At 41.6% G+C, this 24,864-nt stretch overlaps 1 long non-coding RNA gene across 2 annotated transcripts in view; it reads left to right on the top strand.

Annotated features, from left to right (window-relative positions):
- LOC310708211 overlaps positions 1 to 24,864 on the top strand; it is a 189,055-nt gene that overhangs the window by 110,197 nt on the left and 53,994 nt on the right. The gene's annotated exons all lie outside the window — the stretch shown is intronic.

Below are 24,864 nucleotides of genomic sequence, written 5' to 3'. Positions count from 1 at the left end.
TTATATGTAGTGCGGCTTCCAGATTTGCACCCCATTATGATGTCTATCATCTGGAGACGAAATAGAAAACTGGAGGTTGCTATCTAGACAACAGCAAACCGTGGCTGCAAAAAATAAAGGCGCTTTTCAAGGTTCATTAAGCACTAATCAATGCCTAGATTAAGACTAAGGAATGACAAGTCTCAGACGATTTGAAAGGGTGTGTTTCATGCTGTTAAGAAATTCAAGAGCCAGACAAGGCCGTCCCGCAGTCTATTTAATTTAACAGATAGTCATCTATTATACATTTCTTAGAGGACTGAGAGCGTACTGTATGTCTTTCTCAAAACTTTAGAGCACACAGTAAAAAGAGTAGGAAAGAAAACAATCTGAGTGAAAGGAACACAATTTTGGAAAAGGACCAGCTTCCTTCTGTTCCCCGGCCCCCAGAAAAACCACCAATTAAAGTGACATTACTGCAGAACTGTGCCGGAAAGCCAAGTGGATGCTGCTTGGATCCAGTCAAGCAGTTCACAGACTGATGGAAAGAACTGTTCATACCACATGCATTAAGCAGTTAATTGACCTCATCCATGAACACCGACTTTTGCCAACAAAAAATTAAAGCCAATATCCCTATTTATTTCATATGCTTGTTTGGTGTTTGCTGAATGAGATATGCACCGGGTTTTTATTCCAGTGCTGGAAAGAATGTGAGAAAGATTGGTCAACATGTATGTTTATGCTTTGTCTCTGTTCCACAATCGAAAGGGTTGTCTATGGCAGCCATCATTTCTGTGCTGACTAGTATTAGTCAGGGTCCAGTGCTAGCAGTGTAATACCTGTCACCATGATGTGTGTGAAAAAGATAAATACCTGCCATAATGCAATGGGGTGGTTTCTCTCTCTGCTCTGTGAATTTCGTCCCGTCCCCCACCCCATCCGCAGCAATATTTTGAGCCTCCTGGCATACTTAACTATTCAAGAAAATAGGGAGGGGGGTTTCCTGTGGGACTCCTTTCAGATCTGTCAGTTTGTCAGCTACAAACTATATACTGAATATTTTGTCATTTTCCACTTGAACCTGCAACAGCTATGATGCATATTAACTATCTTCTGCCCCCCATGAGAAATTGTGAAGGAATTTATAGTGTTTAGGGTTTGTTTGGTTTTTTAAAAAAATATATATAAATACAACTTTTAAAACATAAAACTAAAAAATAATAATTAAAAGTGTGTGTTCACACATGTGTGTATTTTCCGCCAGACATCTCAGGTTTATTTCTCTATGAAAATTAGGAAAACTGTTCTTCCCCACTCCTGAATCTTATAGCACTGCTCTGACGGCAGCCTTGACAGTGTGACGTGATGCATGTTTCATAAGAGAAAGTAAGTCCCATTGTGCCCAATGGGATTTACTACCTGGTCAGTATATTTGGGATTGGACCCTAACAGTGCAGCCCTATACATATCTCCTGAGAGGTGAGTCCCACTGAGTTGAATGGGGCTTACTCCCAGGAAAGTGGGGACGGAATTGCACTTACCTGGGTAAAGTGGTGCTTTTCAGACTGTGTTCTTAGGAAGGCTGGGACCCCATAGAATCCTATCACAGTTTTCTCAGCGAGAAAAACCTTGTTCAGGTGTTATGCCAGTTCATTCTGTTTTGTGACTTTTAAAAATGCAGTTGTTTTCAATTGCAAATTATATTAAATATTTTATTGTCCAGAGAACTTGGGTGAGTGAACGGTATATAATGTGACAAATATATGATTCAGCTTTGCTGTTAGACACAAAATCATGTTAACAAATAGGCTACTGCCAAATTTGTATCTTATGCTACCAATATTTAGTTAGTTTCTGAATTCTTCCTCCTAGCAGTTCTCACAAGGAGCTTTTAAACTTCCTCCACATTTAAAAAGAGGCATTTTGTTGGAAAAAGACACACCTCAGCTCTGTGCACCTATCAGCCCATTGTATGTTTTCTTTCTGATTCTGGGCCACCAGCGCCCTTTGATCACACTGAGAGAGATACATTTGCAGCATTTACTTGCTGGCGAAGTTTTAAATGGCTCCATTTATTTGCAATTGAAGGTGTACCCAGCCTTAGAAAGACATTCATCAAATAAAGGCAACACATAACTTTCCCATTACCTAGGTGTAGCCTGAAACTGCCACTATACAATTTGAAGAAAAAAACAAAAAAAGCTATAACTCAGCTTGCAATCTGGCTCCCATGCCCATTAAAGCTCAGTCTAAATATAATTTTGACTGCCACCCCCAGCCTTTATAATATACTGTTCAGTTTTACATGTAAACTCATAAACGCTCTATAGCACATGGTACTGGTGGCTACCCAGAAAAATCTGAAAAGGGTGGGTGTGTTGCCTTAAGATACTATTGTGCTTTGAGATAAGCCAAGCAGCAAACAAAGCACACTTTATAACGAGCTGGCATAGCTGCTGCCTGCGATTTCAAGCATCTGAATGGGAAAACAGCTCTGGATATTTATGACAAATGTCTTGTTTCCTGATTTATGTTAGTACCATGCTGTGCTCGAGCCGATTTTGGTCAGAGAATGGAGCTAATAGGCTCGCAATTCTTTGCAACTAATTGAATGTGAATTGCGCTGGGCAGAGAAAAACCTGACTGAGAGCAAAAGCCAGGGATGTTGAAAGGCTGAGGGAGTATGTTGGTAGGAAAAAGCAGGAGAAGAATCTACAGTGAAAGCACTTTTGAAAAAATCAGGAATGACCACAAGGATGGAGCGCCTGACTTGAGGCCAAAAATCTTTTTACATTTTCCAGTCACAATATCAGATTCTTAGCTTCCCTATCTGGATGTCTGACATTCGTAATGTGCAGCAGGCAAAGCCCCCTTTTCTATAAATTCAGAGTACTGTAGGAAAATAAGAAATGGGTAGTACCAAATGGATTGGGACACTTTTTCAGGTATGTAGACATGTTGAATCAATCACATTAGAATCAAGCCTGGCATAGATTTTATCCTTCAAAGCTAGAGTTAGGCTCTGGCAGAACAGGGGTGGCTAAGCTTTTAGGGGCTAAGGGCCACATTAACTCATGATGAACTCTCTGGGGGAAACATGGCAACTTGGGTGTGGTCAAAATGTTGAAGTGGGTGTGGCTAAAGTGTAACAGCAGGTGTGGCAAGAGCTGTTTAACCATTAAAGCCATAAGCAGCCATCAAGCGGTTTGATGCTCACAAACGTTTCAAGGAGCATTTGGAAAGAATTTAGAGGTAGCTTCAGCACAGGCTTCCATTTAGCAACAAACTGCTCCTGTGTAGGAAACAGATATCTAGGGACTGAGAAAGGAGTCGATTTCAGAAGTGCCGAAAGGGTGTGCTGGAAAACGAAGACAGTTAGATTTCCATCAGTTATAGGATAAAAGTCTTTGGGACTATTTTAAGGGGTGAAATGGGAGAGCCCACTTTGAAAAGCTTGATTAGAGAAAACCAGAAGGATTTCTTAACAGGGAGAGTCACGCTTCACTTGGCTATTGGAATTCATGAAAGTTTTCCAGCAGCTATGGGAGAGGACAAGGATATCGTACACCAGCTATATTATCTGGCTATATCATGCAGACGTTCTCCACATTTAAGTTTCTTAAGTATAGGGAAAGGATGAGTAGATGGCATGGGAACTACGTAAAGCAAAATGCGCTTAAGCCTTTTGGGAAAGGTCGGGTTTGTGAAAATGCAACCCTGACTCACGGAGCTAATTGCATATGTAATGATCCTGGTTCAGACGGAGGGTGGAGGAAGCTGAGACAATGAAAAGGCACTTTCATGAATTCAGCATTGAAAACAGTTGGCGTAGTAAAACCCCTACCACCAATGAGATGTTTCTCTCCATGCAGTTGAGAGCCTATGGAGAGAGACAGCAGACACACTCACCCAAGCCCTGTAGTCACAGCTGATTCCACGGAGCAAGATGGTTTCTTGTTGAGATTTTCACAAATGCCTAGGCATGCTATGCAATCCTATCCACTGTTCTTGCCATTGGGTTCAGTTGGGCTTCCTTCCAAGTAGGCATGCACAGGATTTAAGCTACATTTTAATAACCATTGCAAAGACTTTTCTCCTTACATATCATAATGAACATATCTGAGCCCCCACATAATCGTTCCATTTAAATATTGACACAGTATAGTAGACATTCTGCCAGGTCCTGTTTTCTTCACAATTAAGTGTTAGATAATAGAACATATGTACCCAGCTGGATACAGAAACCCAGAATTTCTGAACAGCGTCCCAGTTTCAGGAGCCGGCATGGATTCAAAACGACCTCTCCCTTGCCAGTGCTAACAAATTTAGATTAAATATACAGATACAGAATTCATTGCCTGATTTATTGTCAATACAGTGTTAATATTTGCATCCACAGGATCTGACATTTTTTGGGTACCAAAGTGAAGTAACACATCAACCATTTGACAGTGCTGGGATGAAAAGAAGCTGGGGATTTGATTCCAGAATGACCTGGAAAACAGTGGAACAATTGGAAAGGTTTACTTTCTAGGTATGAAAAATCATGGTAGGACCAGGAAATAAATCTTTGAAAGAAGAATTTACAAATGTAGATTAGGTGTGTAGAACCAGTGACCCTCCAGATAATAATTGGCTACAATTCTCACTGGCCCTGACCATTGGTCATGCTGGCTGAAACTCTTGAAATTTGGGGTCTAATAACATCTGGAGGCCCTACCCCACATGCAGATCTTTCAAATGCTTAAGATTCTACCCCAAACCATTTTCTGGTGGGATTAAAGGGCATTGCTTCCAAGTAACTATGTTTAAAGGTAAAGGTAAAGGGACCCCTGACCATTAGCTCCAATCGTGACCAACTCTGAGGTTGCAGTACTCATCTCGCTTGATTGGCTGAGGGAGCTTCCGGGTCATATAGCATGACTAAGCCGCTTCTGGCGAACCAGAGCAGCGCATGGAAACGCCGTTTACCTTCCCGCTGGATCGGTGCCTCTTTATCTACTTGCACTTTGACGTGCTTTCGAACTGCTAGGTTGGCAGGAGCAGGGACTGAGCAACGGGAGCTCACCCCGTCGTGGGGATTCGAACTGCCGACCTTCTGATTAGCAAGCCCTAGGCTCTGTGGTTTAACCCACAGTGCCACCCGGGTTATAGAATCATGCTAGCTCCTTGCATATCATAGCTCCGCACACTGCCACCAGGCTCCCCAAAGAGCATCCATTTGATCTTCATTTGAAAGAGTTCTCCATCCAGTGCAGATTGTGAGTAGAGAGGGACTGTGTATAATCTTGATTTTAATAGTGGCTTCCAGGGAAATAGTTCAGCAACCCTTGCCCACTGCTGCTACTCCAATCAAATTCACAACCCCTTTTTCAGGGTGTTTTGTTTTAGGGGGGGGGCCTGCCAGGAAAGTATTCACAAGACTCCTGGATCTCATCTATTTTGGCCCAGATTTAAAGAATATATTTTCAAAGAGCTCTAGTTTTAATTCCATAGTATTAGGTCAGCTCCACACACCAAACATCTATGATAATCAGCCCAGCAACAGTTAAAAGTGCACCATACTTAGATTATTATTTTAAGAAAGAAAGAAAGAAAGAAAGAAAGAAAGAAAGAAAGAAAGAAAGAAAGAAAGGGGATTTATTTCACACAGTCTTCTAGTCTAGTCATAATAAAACATATTTTGAAGTTTCAAAAAGATTCATTCACTCTGGTTGTTGCAGGGTATCAATCGCCATCACAAACACAGTGCATTTACTCTATATGACCACTGTTTCTTCACAGAATAATTTCTTTTTTAAAAAAAACACTGAATGCATATTTGTATGAAAGAAATCTTTGATTCCATTTATGCAATGCAGCTGTGAAGTCAAAAGGGCCATGTATTCTTATTTTTTATTTCAGACTAAGTTGTATACTATGTTACAGAAAGATCTGCACAAACAGGATGAGTTTACAAAGTGAATTTGACATGCCTTGGCTTTTAAAAGTGCTGAACACTGTGGTGGAAAAGTGACACATAATATTTCAAAACACAATCTACCAACACAACAACCTTACATCTAAATAAAAACAACTCTGTTATAATCAGCATAGCAACAGGATTATAGCATCAAGCTAACAATATTAAGGGGACGCGGTGGCGCTGTGGTCTAAATCACAGAGCCTAGGGCTTTCTGATCAGGTGGTCGGCGGTTCGAAACCCCACGACAGGGTGAGCTCCCGTTGCTCGGTCTCAGCTCCTGCCAACCTAGCAGTTCGAAAGCATGTCAAAGTGCAAATAGATAAATAGGTACCACTCTGGCGGGAAGGTAAACGGCATTTCCGTACGCTGCTCTGGTTTGCCAGAAGCGGCTTAGTCATGCTAGCCACATGACCCAGAAGCTGTCTGTGGACAAACACCAGCTCACTTGGCCAGTAAAGCAAGATGAGCGCCACAACCCGAGAGTCGTCCACGACTGGCCTTAACAGTTAGGGGTCCCTTTACCTTTACCTAACAACATTAAAACTAAAAGGCTATTCAGGTTATTTAAACAGATGCTTAACTTCATGAAGACTCAACCCCAACAAGAAATATTGGATCGGCCATTTTGAACTGTCTTGAAAAGTCAGAACCGTCCGGTGTGTAAAGTGCATGCTTTGTCATGGACCCACTCTAAACCCCATTAATCTGGGGTCAGTTCCAATGGAATGTTTCTCAAACTATTATTTGTGGAAACAGAGCCAGTTCTACCATGTTGTTTCCTGAGTTCCCTCCAGACCATTCCCCTCTTAGAACACAAGGAGAGCCCTGCTGGATCAAATCAAAAGCCCACCTTGTTCAGTAATCTGTTCCCACAGTGGCCAACCAGGTTCTTCTGAGAAACCCACAAGTTGGACTTGAGCACAACATGAACACCCTTCTCACTCATGTTCCCCAGCATCTGGTACTCAGAAGCACACTGCCTCTGATACTGAGTTATATACAGCCATTGTGACTGGTAGTCATTGATAGCCTCATCTTTCGGGTTGCAGGATGCAGTCTGTCCACATGGCCTGCCATGTGCTTCCGAATCCAGTTTGCTGCTCTCAAGTGTGCAGGATTCTATCTCGTTCCCAATTGTAATGGGACGGGGCATCTTGTTTTTCTCTCAAGAGGGCATAATATGGCCCTGTGTGAAAGTAATTGCTATATGTATGATATTGATAGATTCCTCAGTAGCAGATGTAAGCTGCTATCTTACACACAGGCTTAATCTGCACTATAATTTTAAAATAGTATTGTACCACTTTAGACAGTGGATGGCTCCCAAGCCATCATGAGGACTGTAGTTTGTTAAGGGTTCAGAGAGCTATTCCCTTGATAAAACTACAGTTCCCAGAGTTCCCTCGGAAGAGGGTCTCATTGTTGAACCACTATGAAAGCCATAGCTCTGCAAGGAAGATGGTGGTCTCCTAACAACTCTCAACACCCTTAATAAATTACAGTTCCCAGGTTTCTTTGGGGGAAGCCATGACGGTTTAAACTGGTATGGTGCTACATTACATATATAGTGCAGATGGGGCCTTAGTTAGGAATAAGTACTAGTAAAGTCAGTACGTTTTATGAATAAACATTTATGAGATCAGACTGAATACCACTCTACGCTGGAAGTTTTCTTTGCATATGTGTTCACAACTAAAACTTGCCAGATGAGTGCAGAAAAGTAAGCCAGAACTGGTGCTTCAATTGGGTTTTTTAATGGGATAGGACCAGGCTACTTTTATTCTGGTGGAGAAATTTAAACCAGCTGCAGTCATGTGGAGTTAAGAAGGCAGAGTGATGACTTGCATCTGGATGCTGGTGGTGGTTTGTGACTCACCTTTGCTGGAGGGAAACACCAAAGTTCATTTGAAAGATCCACTCTTTTAAAAGCCTGAGAATACAGCAGAAGAGATATGTTGTAACAGTTTTCTTCTGCCTGCTCTGTGCTGTGAACTGGGATCTCGTGAAAACCTGGAGAAGGAACTTGTTTTATAAAGCAAAATGCTACACAGTAGAGGCGATGGAGAAGAAAGCAATGGCTGCTGAGTTCCCTGTACACTTGTGCAATGGACCTATGGCTATATCCCCACTCCCAATATTTTTTGGGGGGAAGAAGCCCTAATGATCAGAGGGCAGTGGAGGCTGAGTGCAGAGGAAAGCGCAGAACTGAGGAAGAAGAAGAAAAGTTTGGATTTGATATCCTGCCTTTCACTCCCCTTAAGGAGTCTCAAAGCAGCTAACAATCTCCTTTCCCTTCCTCCCCCACAACAAACACTCTGTGAGGTGAGTGGGGCTGAGAGACTTCAGAGAAGTGTGACTGGCCCAAGGTCACCCAGCAGCTGCATGTGGAGGAGTGGAGACACAAACCCGGTTCACCAGATTACGAGACTACCACTCTTAACCACTACACCACACCGGCTCTCTGAGGGTGCCATGGCTTCTGTGGGTGGCTACTCCTGCTGCTGCTGTGGAAAGAGCCCCCAGCTGCTCCTGACATTGCAACATGACATCACACGTGTGAATAATAATAATAAATAATATTAATAATACTTTATTATTTGTACCCCGCCCATCTGGCTGGGTTTCCCCAGCCACTCTGGATGGCTTCCAACAAAGATTAAAAATACATTAAAATGTCACACATTAAAAACTTCCCTGAACAGGGCTGCCTTCAGATGTCTTCTGAATGTCAGGTAGTTGTTTATCTCTTTGACATCTGATGGGAGGGTGTTCCACAGGGTGGGCGCCACTACCGAGAAGGCCCTCTGCCTGGTTCCCTGTAGCTTTGCTTCTCGCAGTGAGGGAACCGCCAGAAGGCCCTCGGCGCTGGACCTCAGCGTCCGGGCAGAATGATGGGATGTAGTCAAACATGCACACGCACCCCATCTGCAGCAGAAGTTGGTGTCTCTGGCACTACAACCTTCTCAAATCAGCTCCAAAGGGTTGGGGTGGAGATATATGCAGGTGCATTTTCACCTGTAACTCGCAGTGAGAACCTGACCACTAAGACTGCAAACCCTAAACTTATTTGCTTGTGTCTCGCTGAAATTGAGGGTGGGTGGCAAATACTTCTGAGTTAACATGGTTAGGATTATGCTGCAAATTAAATTGAAAGAAAAGTGCATACTATGCATATTTAAGTGGCAGAAGGGGGAAGAAATGCTGTGATTTGTTTATTGCTTTGCAACTGTATACTAAAAGAGCTTGCATAACATCAGCCTGTAGCAATGGCATTGAGCTGATTAATGCCTTTCGAGTTCTTAAACTCAGAAAACAGAAGAGTAGTAATCTCCCCCCCCCCCAACCTGGAGCAGGGCACAGTTTCAGGTATAAACTTGTAAAAACATCAAGCGCTAATGAAATGAAAAGATGGTGAAATCTGCAGGCTGCAAGGCAATCAGTTTTAGGGAATACTAAAGAGGAGCAGATTGGTGCTTGCTTAATGTTTTATAGCAATTTTTTTGTTTAAAAAAATAAATTAAATGCATATTTGAAAACTAACATTTATTGCCTTATGGGACACATAAACTGTTCTACAATCCTATCTGATGTCCCAGTGTTCAGAGGGGATCTTAGTCATATTAGGCTGCAGCACTGAAAATATGTTTGCTTGCAGAATTTATATTGCTTGGTTTAAAAACCTATAGACACCTCAGCTAGAGACTACTTTGGTTTCCAGACTTGTAAAACAAAATAAAAACACTTTAATTAGCCTTGAAGGGGCATTGGAAAAGGGCAAACCAATCAAAACTGAATAAACATTTCTTGCCAAGTTACAAGCATGAGTAAGTTCTTACTCAGCTTTGGTTCTACACTGACATGTATTAGACATAGAAAATATACAGCTCTGAGCTTGGAGCAAAGTTGCTAAATGAGGAAGTAGCGTTTATCCAATATTCAGTTTTTAAAATGCTGGCATCTTGGCCTTAATCATGTTTACTCAGATAGGTAAGCACATTATGGCCCACCCCGGAAAAAAATAAACATAAAACATGTAAGTAAGCCCCATTTATTTCAATTAGCTTGATTTCCAGCTGAAAATGCTTTGGGTCATGCTCTTAGGTTGCAAGGCAATGCCTACTCATTTGGAAACAATCCCCATTTAGTGAGATTTCAGTGGAGATTTTACGTCTGGACAGACATGCATAAGATCAGGTTGCTTACCTGAAATCTTAATCACACTATGAATCAATGCAAATGTTCCAAATCCATCTTGTTTTCTCCACCCAGGCCCTTGCCAGCAGAATGGAATGTCTGTCGCTCTTTCAGACACTATCTGTGTTTCTATGTGTAACATTCTCTGCCGTTTGAGTCATTGTTTCTTTTTGTTTGGTGTACTAAAGGCTTGTTAAGACACTGTCCACCTAAGGTGACTGAAATATGTGAACCGCAAATGAACTTGGCATGAACGGTAAATTTAACCGCTATTACTCACTTCATTTTTATTTCAGCTAGTTATCTGGGCTTGTTGCAATGCATTCTGGAACTCAGAATAAGCTTTCCATTTCATGGCTAGATGTAAATCAATAAACAGACATTACCTACATGATAATGTGCTGATCATTTCTTGACATCAACGAGAGTACAGAATCTACCAGGTGCCTAATAATTGTGGAGACCGTATTTCAATTTATTTAAACATCTGATTATAGAAAGAACATGACAAACATATACTGAGTAGCCAAATTGTCTTGTAGGCTATTTCAATAAACAAGATTAACAATGTGTTCTTAAATGTAATCATTGGGTTGTATCCAAGAAAGTTATTGTGTGAGTGGAATGACTTCCTCTCACTCAACAGAACCTTCCCTTCTTCACTCTCCCTTGCGTACTACCTGCACTGCCATCAAATTCTGTTCTGAGGATCAGATTTGCAGCTGGTACAGATTGGGAAGGCTGTGTCTAACAGCCTATATTTCCATGCTTTGCTTTTCTGCCTGGCCAGGCTCCTGAGGAACTTACTGCTGTTTTAGGCAAAGAGGCAGTGGTCACCGGAAGCAAGATCCAAGTGTCTTGAGTTGCTATGGCCAGTGAACAAGGCTCACCCAGAACCCTTTGCTATAGAGGTCAAGGTATATCGCCTAACCTGATTGGGCCTGTTGCTGGTAGGGATGGGGGGGGGGATGCAGTTCAGTTTCCATTTAAGGTGACCCTACCTAAAAATCACTTTTCAAAACAACAGGCAAACTGAAAGGCAACTAAATCTTTGAAATTCACACTTCCTCAAATTTTGCAGTTCATTTCTCCAAATGCATTTACAGTACTAGACAAAGTGTGCATAGAAAAGCATACACCAGAAAAAATGACATACAAAAAGGCATTATATCCAGGAAAAATGTGTATTAGGCAAAATTGCATACTAAAACGTGTCTGTTAGCAGAAATTCTCATTAGAATGTTAATGAATTTCCTTGAGGACTTCTTTTTAAAAAGAAAACTGATGTGGAGATGCGGAGAAGGACTAAATACTGGAAAAATGAGAAACTGAGAGAAACCAAAACTGTCAGTCACTCGTCCTTTCTTGCTGCTGAAGCCAATCACTATGCAGATGACATCACCATGAGTGATTCAGCTCAGAGGCTGAATTCTCATTTGATATCTCTTATATTAACAGCTCAAGACCCACTGCATACCCAAGTTTAAGAGCAGAAGGGTAGGTATTTAGGAAGCCTGATTATTTAAAACAGATGCATGGCAAAACTGAGATTCTCGTGTCCTAAGTCAAAACCAGGATTCCACAGATTTTACAGCACATGGAGACCCTGATTTTACCACGCATGTCTGAAAACAGTAATCCCCAATCTGGGGCCTTCCAGATGTTTTGGACACCTATCAACCCTGGCTATCGGCCATGCTGGCTTGGACTGATAGGGAGTTTGTGTCCAACAGTTTAGCCACCCCTACTTTACAATGCAATTTACCCCTTTTTATACAATAAATAAGCCTATGCAAACAAGGCAGACCTTTACATTTATAAAATGGAAGAAAGTATTAATCACTTGGTATAGTATGTAATGCAACAGTTATTTTGGGTGTGTTCCATAACAACAGGCAAAGGCAGATACTTCAAAGGAAGATGACCAAATATTACGACATGACAGACAGCTCCATCTCCTGAATCAACAGCTTGCTCCACAAGTCATTTGACCCATGCTGACTTTTGGTCCTGAGTTCTGGAACCAATCCCTGGAAAATGTTCTTATAATCAGTCAGTTCCAAGAAGCATCTCACAGTAGGTTGCTCATGGAATCATAAATGGCAAAAAGGCACCGTTGATACCAGATTTGTCTTTGAAACACACATTTCCACATTCTTTGTTTGTGCCACTTTGAAAATGACTCACACAATGGTGATTTCACCTCTTCCTGTGGGACACCACTCCACCAACAAGAAGGCCTTGTAGTCAGGAATTTTTATTTTTATTTTATTGGCAAAATGCGAATTTGGGAACCATGAAGGCTGCTTTTTGAGTCCACAATGCTCAGTAGGGTTCAAAGTAAAGCAAAATATATCTTTCCATCAAAAATATTATTGTTTTTCTGGAAGATTTTTCTGAGAATGCAGAGTTTGAGAAGTAGCAACTGAAATAGGAAATCAAGATTCACACCATTACTTGTAGTTTCATGGCTTCAAGTAATAGCTATAATGGCTACCCAATCTTTTTTACAGTACTCTGGAAGTGAGAGGAGAAGAGCATTCAAGCATCCTTTACTCCAGAAGAAGAAGAAGAAGAAGAAGAAGAAGAAGAAGAAGAAGAAGAAGAAGAAGAAGAAGAGGTGGTAGTTTAATTTTAATATCGTATTCAGATTAATCAAACTGTATCAAGCAGGAAAATCACCATCACTGCCTCAAAGTACATTTACTGTAAACCAGGGATGGGGGAACATTTTTCAGCCTGACATGCAACCTTCCAGGGGCCACATACGAGGAGTGAGCAGGGCCAGAGGCAAAAGTGGGTGGAGCAATGGATGTGGCTCTTACCTTTATACAGAACACTACATCCCAGCTACACAAATGTCAGGTTTCTACACCCACCCATCCCTTGCCATCCTGCGTCCTGGTATGCAAGAGGAATTATCCCAAATGACGGACAGGCAAAAGCACTTGTGGGGTGTGTGGAAATGGGCCCAGTGAAGAGAGGCTGTGACTTGGGGAGGAGCATCACCTAGGGAGAGTGCCAAGGGCCAGACTGGGAAACTTGGAGGACCTCATTCTCCCCTGGGGCCTGAGGTTCCACACCCCTGTTGTAAACAATAAAGATGATTTCAGCCTTCTCTGGAGAGAGTTCCAGTCATCTAACTTGCATCCAGTATTGAGTAGGTACCTTGGGCAGTGCCTGGTGTGGGAAAAGGAAGCAGGGTGGTATCAAAAGGTAAAGGTAAAGGGACCCCTGACCATTAGGTCCAGTCATGGCCGACTCTGGGGTTGCGGCGCTCATCTTGCTTTACTGGCCGAGGGAGCCGGCGTACAGCTTCCGGGTCATGTGGCCAGCATGACTAAGCCGCTTCTGGCGAACCAGAGCAGCGCACAGAAATGCCGTTTACCTTCCCGCCGGAGTGTTACCTATTGTTCTACTTGTACTTTGACGTGCTTTCGAACTGCTAGGTTGGCAGGAGCAGGGACCAAGCAACAGGAGCTCACCCCGTCGCGGGGATTTGAACCGCCGACCTTCTGATCGGCAAGTCCTAGGCTCTGTGGTTTAACCCACAGCACCACCCGCATCCCACAGGGTGGTATCAAAGTGGGAGGCAAATAAGGAGTTGGGATTGATACTTTCCACAATGCCATTGGCCTACTTCACTAGAATTCTTCTTTTATACAAGTGTGTCCTTATTAGATTATAAACCATTCACTGGGTAGGCACCATGGTTTATATTCTGTGTTGTATCTGCTGTCTGGAAATAACAAAATGAAGAAAAAGAATTTGATCCGCAGCAGTCTATCATTCTATACTTACCTCGGCTAATACAGGGAGCAGTGTGACAATATAACAAATCTAATCCATTTTAATGATGCAAAGAAGTTAGCTTAGCAAATGTTTTGCTTTATCTCATTTGGACACACAGCAGCATGAGAGATAAAAGCGCTTAGAGACTACCCTCTCCCATCCGCTTAAATCAGGCCAGTGCAAACATGTGATAAATGAGACCCATTTGAGAGAAATGATTAACATGGAAAGTTATACATAACCAATTAAACTTGTAAGCTAAACTTAAATCCCCAAGATTCCCAAGGGACATAAGTGCAAATGACGTAACTGTGTGATTCTGGTTTCATGAAAACGGTGGAGAAAGTGAACTTTACGTACTGTATGTGGGGTCTCAGCTTTCCCCCATCTCACAACAGCTACTTCATCTCCAAAATAACATTTTATCTGTAAGTTTATATGCTTGCTTAGGAATGGTAAACGGTCTCTCTCATTGGTTAAAAGTGAAAACAATTCCTTCAGTGGTAGTTGTCCGTGCGGTCAAATGTACTCCAACTCTTAGGATGCATAATAGCAATATACCATCTCCCCTGCTGTTCTTTGTGATTGCAATAATTATATAAGCAGTTAAGAATACCAATTATGATGATAAATTATAAATAAACTGTTGTTACACTCTGGGCAAACAATTTTCTTGTCATTAATAACAGAAATGATAGGAGTAGTAGGAGTAGTAATATGTAGTATTACATATTGAGTGCTTTTTGAGCACTCAAAGTATTTCATGTACATTATATCAGTAATCAAATATTTGTTTATTGTTGCTATTTTGACCATCATGGTCATATCAACCACAGAAATAAAAATGAAATAAAATAAAATAATAATATACACTGGCACAATATAGAAGAACAACGTTGAGTAAAATATGCTTTTACATTAATATATACTTAAATAATCTAATAATAATATACTATACTATCTCAGTAATCATTGTGATAGTGAGTCTGTTGCAGATGGTAAAGACTGATGGCAAGAAAATATAGCTTTTGTTAAAGATACATAGGCTTAAGGACAAAGGTTTGAACTGACCACCACTGGAGATCTCCTGGATTTCCTGGGAGGGCAGCTGAAAGGTCACAGAATTCTGCAGACCTTCCTCGTCCTGATGGAGAGGGATGTCTACCACCAGAGGGATGTGTGCAATTGGAAGTCTCCATGGTGTGACGGCAGAAAGTTCTGGCGATGTGCTATGATGGCAGGAGGGCCAGCAATGGGACATATGCATTGCAAGGAGGCCATGGAAAGAGTCACTCTGCTCTTAATTGAAAAGACAGTGGCAGAGTGAAGGAAACAAAATTAGACCTAACATGTGCTTCTTTCCCTAGAAATTTTAACAACAACAACAATAGTAAAGCTTTTGGCAGTGATGACCCTGGAATCAGAGTCCAAATGCTTGTGCCTCGAGTGCTTATTACGTACTTCTATTAAGTGAATGAACTTAATGCCTATAGAAATTGGCATAGAAAACATCTTCACAATACCAGATTGTTTTATTTGGACATGGTTGCAACCACTGAAAAACCTGGTACTAATAAGGACCATATATGCAGGGTGGTCTAGGAATCACATGCTGTGGGGGTAAATTACAGTAAGCGTTCAAATTCTTGGCCATCAACTTGGAAACACTTCTCAGTTCATGGTAGATGTGTGAACATTTTTTAAGCGTGCAGATTCTGATATTGGAATTCTCATATCTTAATTCTGGGATCAATGCACACAAGCATTTTATGGTGCTTCCATGGAAATAAGCCAATATTTTTTCATATGACTCTGGCATCTACCACTTGTCGGGAATGCCAGGTGTTAAAAGTCATGCCTAGGGACAACAAATGTTACAGTGCACCATTCTGCTGAAACTACAGCTCTGCCCATATTGTCAATAAAGTGCCATCCAGAATAGGCATTAGGAATATCTGCAGCATGTACAGATATGCTTCATTGTTCATTTTGCCACAGGATCAATTTAAGCAATCTCCTCAGAGCCCTACCCACTATAAACATTTTGCACATGAATCATCCATCAAGGCCCCAAGTTTCTTGGCTTAACAGCAGGCATGGTGCCTGTTGACATTACATCTGAAGCCCAGTATGAAACATAGATTTTGGATTACCCATATCATTCTTCAGAAGAACGCTTTGCCACTTCAAGAAAGGGTGATGAATTAATATGGAATCATCTGCCTTATATATGACATTAGTTCTGGCTCTTTCTTTCATCTTCCTTGTAAGAGATCATTAGTGGCTTCAAAGAACGGCATTTAAAATAAAAACCAGTTGAACCAGAATCATAGCCTTAAAACCTTAAGTTTGTGTTTTCATGGTCATATGAAGTTAGTAATTTCCACACATACATTTTCAGGGTTTCAATGCTTTGTTCCACCCACAGTGTTTGGGGTAAAAGGAATGTACACATTTTTTTTTTGTTGTTGTTCCAGGCATGTTTTTTGTGTCCCAAGGACTCAGGACAACTCTTACTCCTGTGAATAGAGAGTGAGGTACTTCAAGATCATACCCTCCAACATTTCTCTGATGAAAATAGGGATGTGGTATTCAATTGTAGTAATAATAATAATAATAATAATAATAATAATAATAATAATAATAACTTTATTATTTATACCCTGCCCCTCTCACTAGGTTGCCCCAGCCACTCTGGGCAGCTTCCAACATATATAAAAACATAATGAAACATTAAACATTTTTTTAAAAAACTTCCCCATACAGGGCTGCTCTCAACTGTCTTCTAAAGGTTGTATAGTTGCTTACGTCTTTGGCTTGGAGATCACATAACTCCATAGCCTCCAATATTTCTCTGGTGAAAATAGGGACGTGCTACAGAAAAAATGGGACATTCCAAGGTCAAATCAGAAACTGGGATGGCTTCTGTAAATTTGGGACTGTCCCTGGAAAATAGGGACACTTGGAGAGCCTGCAAGCTGGTTTGTCAATCATCTCTTCCATCCAACTGGGAAGCAGTTTAAGCAGCAAAGCCAACCTCCTACATGACTTGTAATCGAGCCAAATAGAGCCAGATTCTCTATCAAACCAGCAGAAATGCCATGGGGGCTCAGGCAAAGAGATTGCCTTCCTTCCTGACCAATGAGTGACTGGGCCAATGAAAAAGCTGATCACCTGGCCACATAAATTCAGCCCATAGACCTAATATGACCCAAGGGGCTGTTACTGGCAAACATCACCCCTTCACTAATCATGTAGTATCATTTGACATCACTTATAAATCATTTCGATCTGCCCTGATATTTTCTGTGGCGTTCCCAAGGGAAGACTTACAATTTTACATGCCTTACACATTTGTAAACATTTTACATATTTCATATACAATTTCCCCAAGACATGGAATGCATTAAATTATGTAAAGTACATAAGATGCATTTTTTTAACCCCTAACTTGCTTAGCAGCTTTCTTCTTGTCACTTCTTCTTGCTTTGGTCATGCCCACTTGGGCCCACCCCATTTTCTCCTCTGGCCCTGCCTACCATAAGAGGCCTGGCCAGGTTTGAATCTGGCCCTTGGGCTGCAATTGGTTCCTCACTCCATGCTTTTCCATGTGACGACTGTACCAATTCCCAGACCTTTCAAATGCCTTCAGATTTGAATTCTTAACATGCCACGGATCTAGAAACAAACCAGGCCTTTCCCTGCCAATCCTGCCTCATGTCTGTAACTGGGGAGCGGAGGAGGGGATAACGCACAGTCTTGTCTGCCCAGCCCCTTGTGTTACCTCAACTGCCATTTGTGCTACACTTAAGCCATAATTGGCACACCTGCTTCAATCCCAGCCCTCAGCCAAGCAGCTGTTAGAGCTGTGTTTTCATTGGGGTGGATGAGCAATTAAGAAGGTCAATGCACAGCTTTTGTCTGAGACTAAACCACACACACAAAAAGTTACTGTAGCCAAATGCTCATGCTTCTTGTGGTATATGAGTGCGTGGTGACAATCCCCCACAGATCAGAACCCTTTTCTCATCCTAGCCGAGCAGAGTGAGGCTCTGCGCATCCAGGAAAGAAGGATGTGCTGTCCCTCCATCTGTAAATATACTGCAGTGATGTCAGTGCTGAATCTGGTAATGTCTAAGGGTCAGATATGACAAAAACAATGCATTTTGCAGACTGACTGGCAAAAAGAAGAAGAAAGTGTTCTCTTTCATGCGCAGATTCTTGTGACTTTCACTTCAGTAAGGAAATAAAGTTTTTGTCCTGATTCACGTAGTGCTTGCAGGGTGATGGAGGATGGTGAGGAGATGGGGGCCAGTGCTCAGGAACCAGAGAAGCAGGACCCACCACCAGAGCCAGAGGGGCCCCTGTCTCCCCAAACACGGCAGGCTCTGAGGCATAGGGAGCAGCAGGAGGAATGCACTAGGAGGCAGAGGCAGGCAAGGGCCCACAGCCCAGATCCCTAGCTGGCCAGGTGGGGCTCGCTAGCTCTGGGAGGAGGTGTGTGATGCCTCAGCTGAAGTAGGTTTGGAACAGGTGAGGGCCTCATTCCTCATCAAACCCAAATGCTGCAATCAGCATTCAGAGTAGCAGAGCAGAGGTGCTGTGTCTGCTTAACTGCCCATGTTGAGGGACCTTGGCTTGGATATTCCTGGGCCTCTAAGGGACTGTGCTTTGGGTTCGACTCTGGACTGTATGCTGACTGCTGGACTTCAGACTTGGCTACTTGGATTGACCCTGGACTATTTTTCCTACCAGGTAGGCCAGGGGTTCAGGACACTAGGGCTGTTTCTCAACCAGTGGGGTGTATAATGACCTTGTGTTCCGAAAAAGATATACAATATAAGTACATAACAGACAATATTTTACTATAGTAGTGTGAAATGTTATGTGTGGAAGGTGACAAGACTGTACACAACTTAGTATGTGATCTGTATGTCATCATGGATGAACAGTAGTTTAAATTATCTCATGTCCATTAGCATGGAAGCTTACAAGGAACCCTTTTAATCGCTGGCATTCAGTCCTCCAAGAGGCATTTTGGAAACTGATGTTTGAATCAACATGCCAAAGATGATTTTGAACAATTCACTTCTGAAATGTTTTGGCTGAAGTTTTTCCCTGTGTACCCCCAAAACAGGAAATCAGGGCCTGCACATCATTATTCTGATTTCGCCCAAAGCTGGTTCCTATGTTCTTATGGCAATTAAAGCAAAGGAGCACAACAGACTGGATGTTGAAAAAGACCTAGAATGTGCCCAGAATCCAAAAGCTTATGACAAGCATGCAGCATCAATGCTAATAATTAAAGCTGAATCCTAATTTAAAATTTCATGCTAATTTTTTGAAAATCTGGAAATTTCTTTTAAAATGACCAGTGCTTTGCTTTTGTTGTAAAGCTTGTTAAAAGTCATGTTTCAATCCTTTTGGAAATCCAAGTAAAATAATTAGGGAAGCCAGGTTTGAAGTGGGCTGTGAGATTTGTATGTTAGGATTTTTATCTCTGTGTTTTGTTTTTTTAAGAAAACAAGGTTGGCAAGCACTAACCTCAGGTTTCTGCTCTCTATGTGTCCCTAGTGAAAATCATGGATGTGCAAACAGGTTCTGTGTGCATGAATCATTGGTCTGATTCAGCAGCTGGGGCTGCACATGCCTAGCTCTCTAAAAGGAGGAGGAATCACACTAAGAAACCATTTGGTAGAGACACTGCAGTGGGAGGCAGGTGACTGAATTCAACTAAGTTTTACAAAAAGTAGACTTGCTTAAAATAATGGACCTTAGTCCCATCCATTTATTTCAGTGGGTTTACTCTAAACAAGCCTTAGTTGAATACAGTGGCACCTCAGGTTAAGAACTTAATTTCTTCTGGATGTCCGTTCTTAACCTGAAACTGTTCTTAACCTGAGGTACCACTTGAGCTAATGGGGCCTCCCGCTGCCGCAGCACGATTTCTGTTCTCATCCTGAAGCAAAGTTCTTAACTCGAGGTACAATTTCTGGGCTAGCGGAGTCTGTAACCTGAAGCATCTGTAACCCGAGGTACCACTGTACTCCCATGAAAAAACCTCACATGTTTTTGAATTCCCTTATTATTTTTTGTATTCTTTCTGAACTTGCCTTTCCAAAAATGGTGATAGTTGAAGGGTTGGGGGGAGGGGGAGGGGAGAAGTCTTGCAATATTACCAGGAGTCCCTCAGCCAATATCAATTCCTTCTGTAGCCAGATGTTGCATATCCCTGTGTTGCTTCAGATGTCAGACAAAGCAGTTATCTATTCCTTTTGCCTAACACAGGCACACACATATATAAACACATACATTTCCATGGAGGGAAGGAGGGAAATGCTGTTGCAATCAAAATAACAAAAGACGTGTCTTTCTAAAAAGAGGGTGCACAAAATTGTTTACTTATGTAGCCATGTGGCTTTGCAGAACTTGCGAAATATCACTTTCTTGGCCTGAATTAACAGAAATCTGCCTTCTTCCAAGACAGAATATTGTATTAATAGCTGCTTCATTCAAACTGAAAAGGCAGCATCAAATCTACTCCTGTTGCTGCAGAGCTGGAGATCTTGCTCTGTGTCATTTCACAGTTCTCCATACTCATGGAAACAGAATGATACATGTGAGGAACTCCACAGTGACTCTTAAGCATGAGCCTCATTATCTTGAATCGATCTTTGCTTTTCATCTGGAATAGCTGAAAGTTAAAGCCCTTTGCAAAGCTCATCTCCTGTGTAGCCCCACTTTGACCAAACCACCCTGAAGTTTGAAATGGATTCAAGAGAATCTGGAAACTATAGCCAAGCTGACTGATGGCACTTAATTGCATTCTGTGTTTCATAAATGCTATACCGTAAATCTACTGATTGTCATGGAGAACAGGGTGATTAATGGGGGCCGCGGCTGTGTGCAGTTAGAGTTACAAAGAAATCTTGAAGATATGGAAGCCTTTGAGGACACATGTGTTCGAACGACTGATGCTTCGTGCTAGGACAAGGAGACTCTTGGGGCCAGCAGGTTTGGAAGGAGGAAGGGCCCTGAGAGCAGATATAGTAGATAGCAAACATACTGCATTTCTCTTCCTTCATATACTGCAGAAAGTCATGAGAAGCATTCAGTGTACTGGTTTGCACACAATGCTGAGTCATGGTTAACATTAACCATAGCTATGTCAACAATAGCTAACAAATTATGGTTAAAGCTTAGGCACCAGGCAGAAAACTTAAACCCTGGCTTATTTCATCCCCCTTGTTCTCCTGTTAAAGGAGACACTGGCCAGGAAGATCCACTCTTCACTCATGGCTCTATAGCTTCTGGGCAGTGACAGATTCTTAGCCATAAATAAGAAAGAATATGTTGTGACTGGTACTGAAATCAATTCAAAACCTGATAGCCAAGTATACGTGTGTGTATGTGTGTGTGTGTGTGTGTGTGTGTGTGATTTCTTAGTTTACAAAAATATGAGCATTGTCTCTTTTCAAGTTTCATTTTCTACAGATCAGTTTCATTAGTTGTGAGACATTAGTGTTACCTAGTGTGTTAGGTTAGGAAGGAAAGAGGGGAAGAGGGGGAGGGGGAAGAGTGATGTGGGGTCGGCTGGCAAAGTTTCTATTCTTCTACTTAATGTACGTGTGGGGTATTGTGTCAGCGTCACTTGTGTGGGTTCTCTTACTATTCACTTGTATTTCTTTGGGGGTGAGAGAGGTTGGCGGTGGCCTAGGGCAGTGTTTCCCAACCTTGGGCCTCCAGCTGTTTTTGAACTACAATTCCCATCATCCCTGACCACTGGTCTTGCTAGCTAGGGATGATGGGAGTTGTAGTCCAAAAACAGCTGGAGGCCCAAGGTTGGGAAACACTGGCCTAGGGTACGGTTGGTTGTCTTTCTTGTCTTTGGTTGGCTGTAATGATTTGCTTTTGTGTGAGAGTGGGGTGCGTGTGTGTTTTTGGATCAGGTTAGCCAGATTGATTCGTATGTTGTTGGCGGATTCTTGTTGTTGTCTTGTTGGGCTGTGTATGTGGCAAAGGGGAACCATACCAGGGTGAAGGCGTCTTCTATTTGTCCCCATGTCAGTTTCAATTTATTGGTTAGTTTTTCTAATAAGGCTGTTTCCCATACTACTTGATGCCAAGTATGTTTTGAAGATTTTGTAAACTATGTGAGCCATATGTGTGTAGTTTGATCAAATCTCTCACCCACTTTAAGCACAAAAATCACTCCCAATAATTAAAAATGAAGTGTAGTAGACCAAATCTGAATGGGAAGATGAGGTTGGGGTTGACTCTGACATTAGGACGGAGAATGTGACTGGCCACGAGCACCAATTTTAAGATATAAGAAAAGATGAGTCTGCAGGATCAGGTCAATGGCCAATTGAGACCAGCGTCCTGTTCTGTTGTCAACCAGTTGCCTGTGGGAAACGCGTAAACAGGACCTGAGCACAAGTGCTCTTCTGCACTGTGGTTTCCCGCAACTGGCATTCATAAGCATTACTACCTGTGACCATTGAGGCAGAGCATAGCCATCAGGCCTAGTAGCCATTAATAGCCTTGACCTCTATGAATCTCTCCAATCTGCTTTAAAAATCATATAAATTGGTGGTCATCATAGCTTCCTGTTGGAGCAACTTCCATAGTTTATGTGCTGTCTGAAGTACCTTAGTTTCACTGGATGTCCAGTTCTGCTATTATGAGAAAAACACTCTACCACTTTCTCCATAATTTTCATTAAAATTTTAACTTATCATTAAATTTAATTAATCATTAAATCTATCATAAAAATTTCAACAGTAAGCCACTATTGCACTGAATTCGCTCCCTCCCAAATGGTATTCTCTGGCTTTGCTCTCAGTTGTAACTGACGAGACTTCTACTATCCTTTCCCTTCATGTAGTGGTGCCCACCCTGTGAAACGCCCTCCCATCAGATGTCAAAGCGATAAACAACTACCTGACATTCAGAATACATCTTAAGGCAGCCCTGTTCAGGGAAGTTTTTAACGTGTGATATTTTAGTGTATTTTTGGTTTCTATGGAAGCCGCCCAGAGTGGCTGGGGAAACGCAGCCAGATGGGCGGGGTACAAATAATAAATTATTATTATTATTATTATTATTATTATTTATTATTATATAGCAGGATATCCAGATGGCATAGAATCTTGAACCCATAGCTCTTTCCACAATACCCTGGAACCATTTGGTGAAGCTAGCAGGCTACAAATAATAAAATGCTACCTGATCCCACTATGGGGAAAAACTATGTCATGATCCTAAAACAAATGCCTTCCATTGAGGTGAAATTTCTTGGCCCATTTCAGAATGATTTGGCCCAAAAATTATTTGGTGCATCACTTTCGGAACAAACTCTTCTAAGCACACATTGCAAACTCCCTTAAATGATCCAAAAGTTGTTGTTCTTTTGCATCATTAGGCAGGGCTATTTTAATCAGTCAAGTGTTTGAGAGCTTTGTATCTGGGATACAAAGTATTGTAAGAGGGCATGCATGGGTGAGAACTAAGTTTATTGACTTTTAAGGAGGCCTGGAATGTATGAGTTCACCATCCCTTGGTGTGGTTGTGAGTGATAGGCAAAAGGTTATCGCAGCTAACACTCAAAACGAAACGAACTACTGTGACTTTTATGAAGGAGTTAGTCCCACTGAACTTACTGGAACTTATTTCTAAGTTATGTATGGGAGCAGCCTGCATGAACTTGTCAGAAGTCAGATTAGACATAGCTCAAAAGCCTCTGATCTTTTTGCTAAAGCCTTCCAAAAACAATGTATTCTAAGATGCTGGAAGGACGTCTTGTTATTTTATTTTTAAACTAAATCTAATTTGCAAAAATCACTTGTTTTGTTTTTCTGATTTTACAACCATTGCAGCTATAGCCATTCATGTTGCAAAAAATACTATTCAGTTGTCAAATTACATTAAGTAATTCATAGAATAACTCATAAATGTTTATGTTGCACTTACTTCAGTGAATTTAATGCTGTGTACATGTCAAGTTCTTCACAACAACCAAGAGAGGTAGGTTAGACTGATAGTGACCATGCAAAAATTAGAATCTATGCCATTCATGAAGTTCAATGGATACCTTGAACAGGGATACTATCTGCCTGTAAGTTAGCATCAAAATAAATGCTGCTAGTAACTTTGAAGGCTTTAACACTCTATGCAAGCATGCACACACATGAGTTAATGAAAGGGAGAGAGGACATTTTCATGTTATAGATCCCAGTGGCAAACCTTTTGTGTGAATCAATAGCTTCATATTTGGCTCAAAGGCAACATGCCATATTGATTCCCAACATAAGATGACTCTATAGCAAATGTTTGAAGTTTCCTTGAACACACTGACTCTGGGACGTAATGGCATAGAATTGTGACATTGATGCTATTGTTTTTGTAAGTGTCCATAGCTCAGTATTTAGTTTCAGTTTGTACATCTCTGTGGCAACAGAATTTGGGGCAGAAGGAAGCACTATATTCTACTGAATATAGACCTTTAACAAAATAAAAAAATTAAATAAACTGTGCCAGAGAGAAATGTCTAGACGAAATATTGTATCTTGGCCACAACCCTCTTTGAAACGTGGTTCTTGGCAGGATGGATTTTCCCATAAATTCTCATTTTTCTTGTTTGAACAGATTATGCCATTGAATTCTCTAAAAAGGGGGCATGTGAAGGAGTTTGTGCTGCACTTAGCACTCTTCTAGCCCTTCCATGACCCCCTCATGACCCTTTCTGTTCCCGAGAGAATCAATGAAAAACGAATTCTTAAAGCCCAGTGTAAAACACTCCATTGCAGCATCATTGGTACAATGCAGCTTTATTATCTTTTGCAGTTTGGGGGTTTTGTATGGAGACAAACTTTGCTTGTCTTTTTGCTTACTACTAGCATTATTATTATTAGGGACGCGGGTGACGCTGT

The sequence above is a fragment of the Podarcis liolepis genome, assembly GCF_965112155.1.
Source record: "Podarcis liolepis genome assembly, chromosome: 5".
NCBI lineage: Eukaryota > Metazoa > Chordata > Lepidosauria > Squamata > Lacertidae > Podarcis > Podarcis liolepis.
This window is presented reverse-complemented; position numbering and strand designations above follow the sequence as displayed.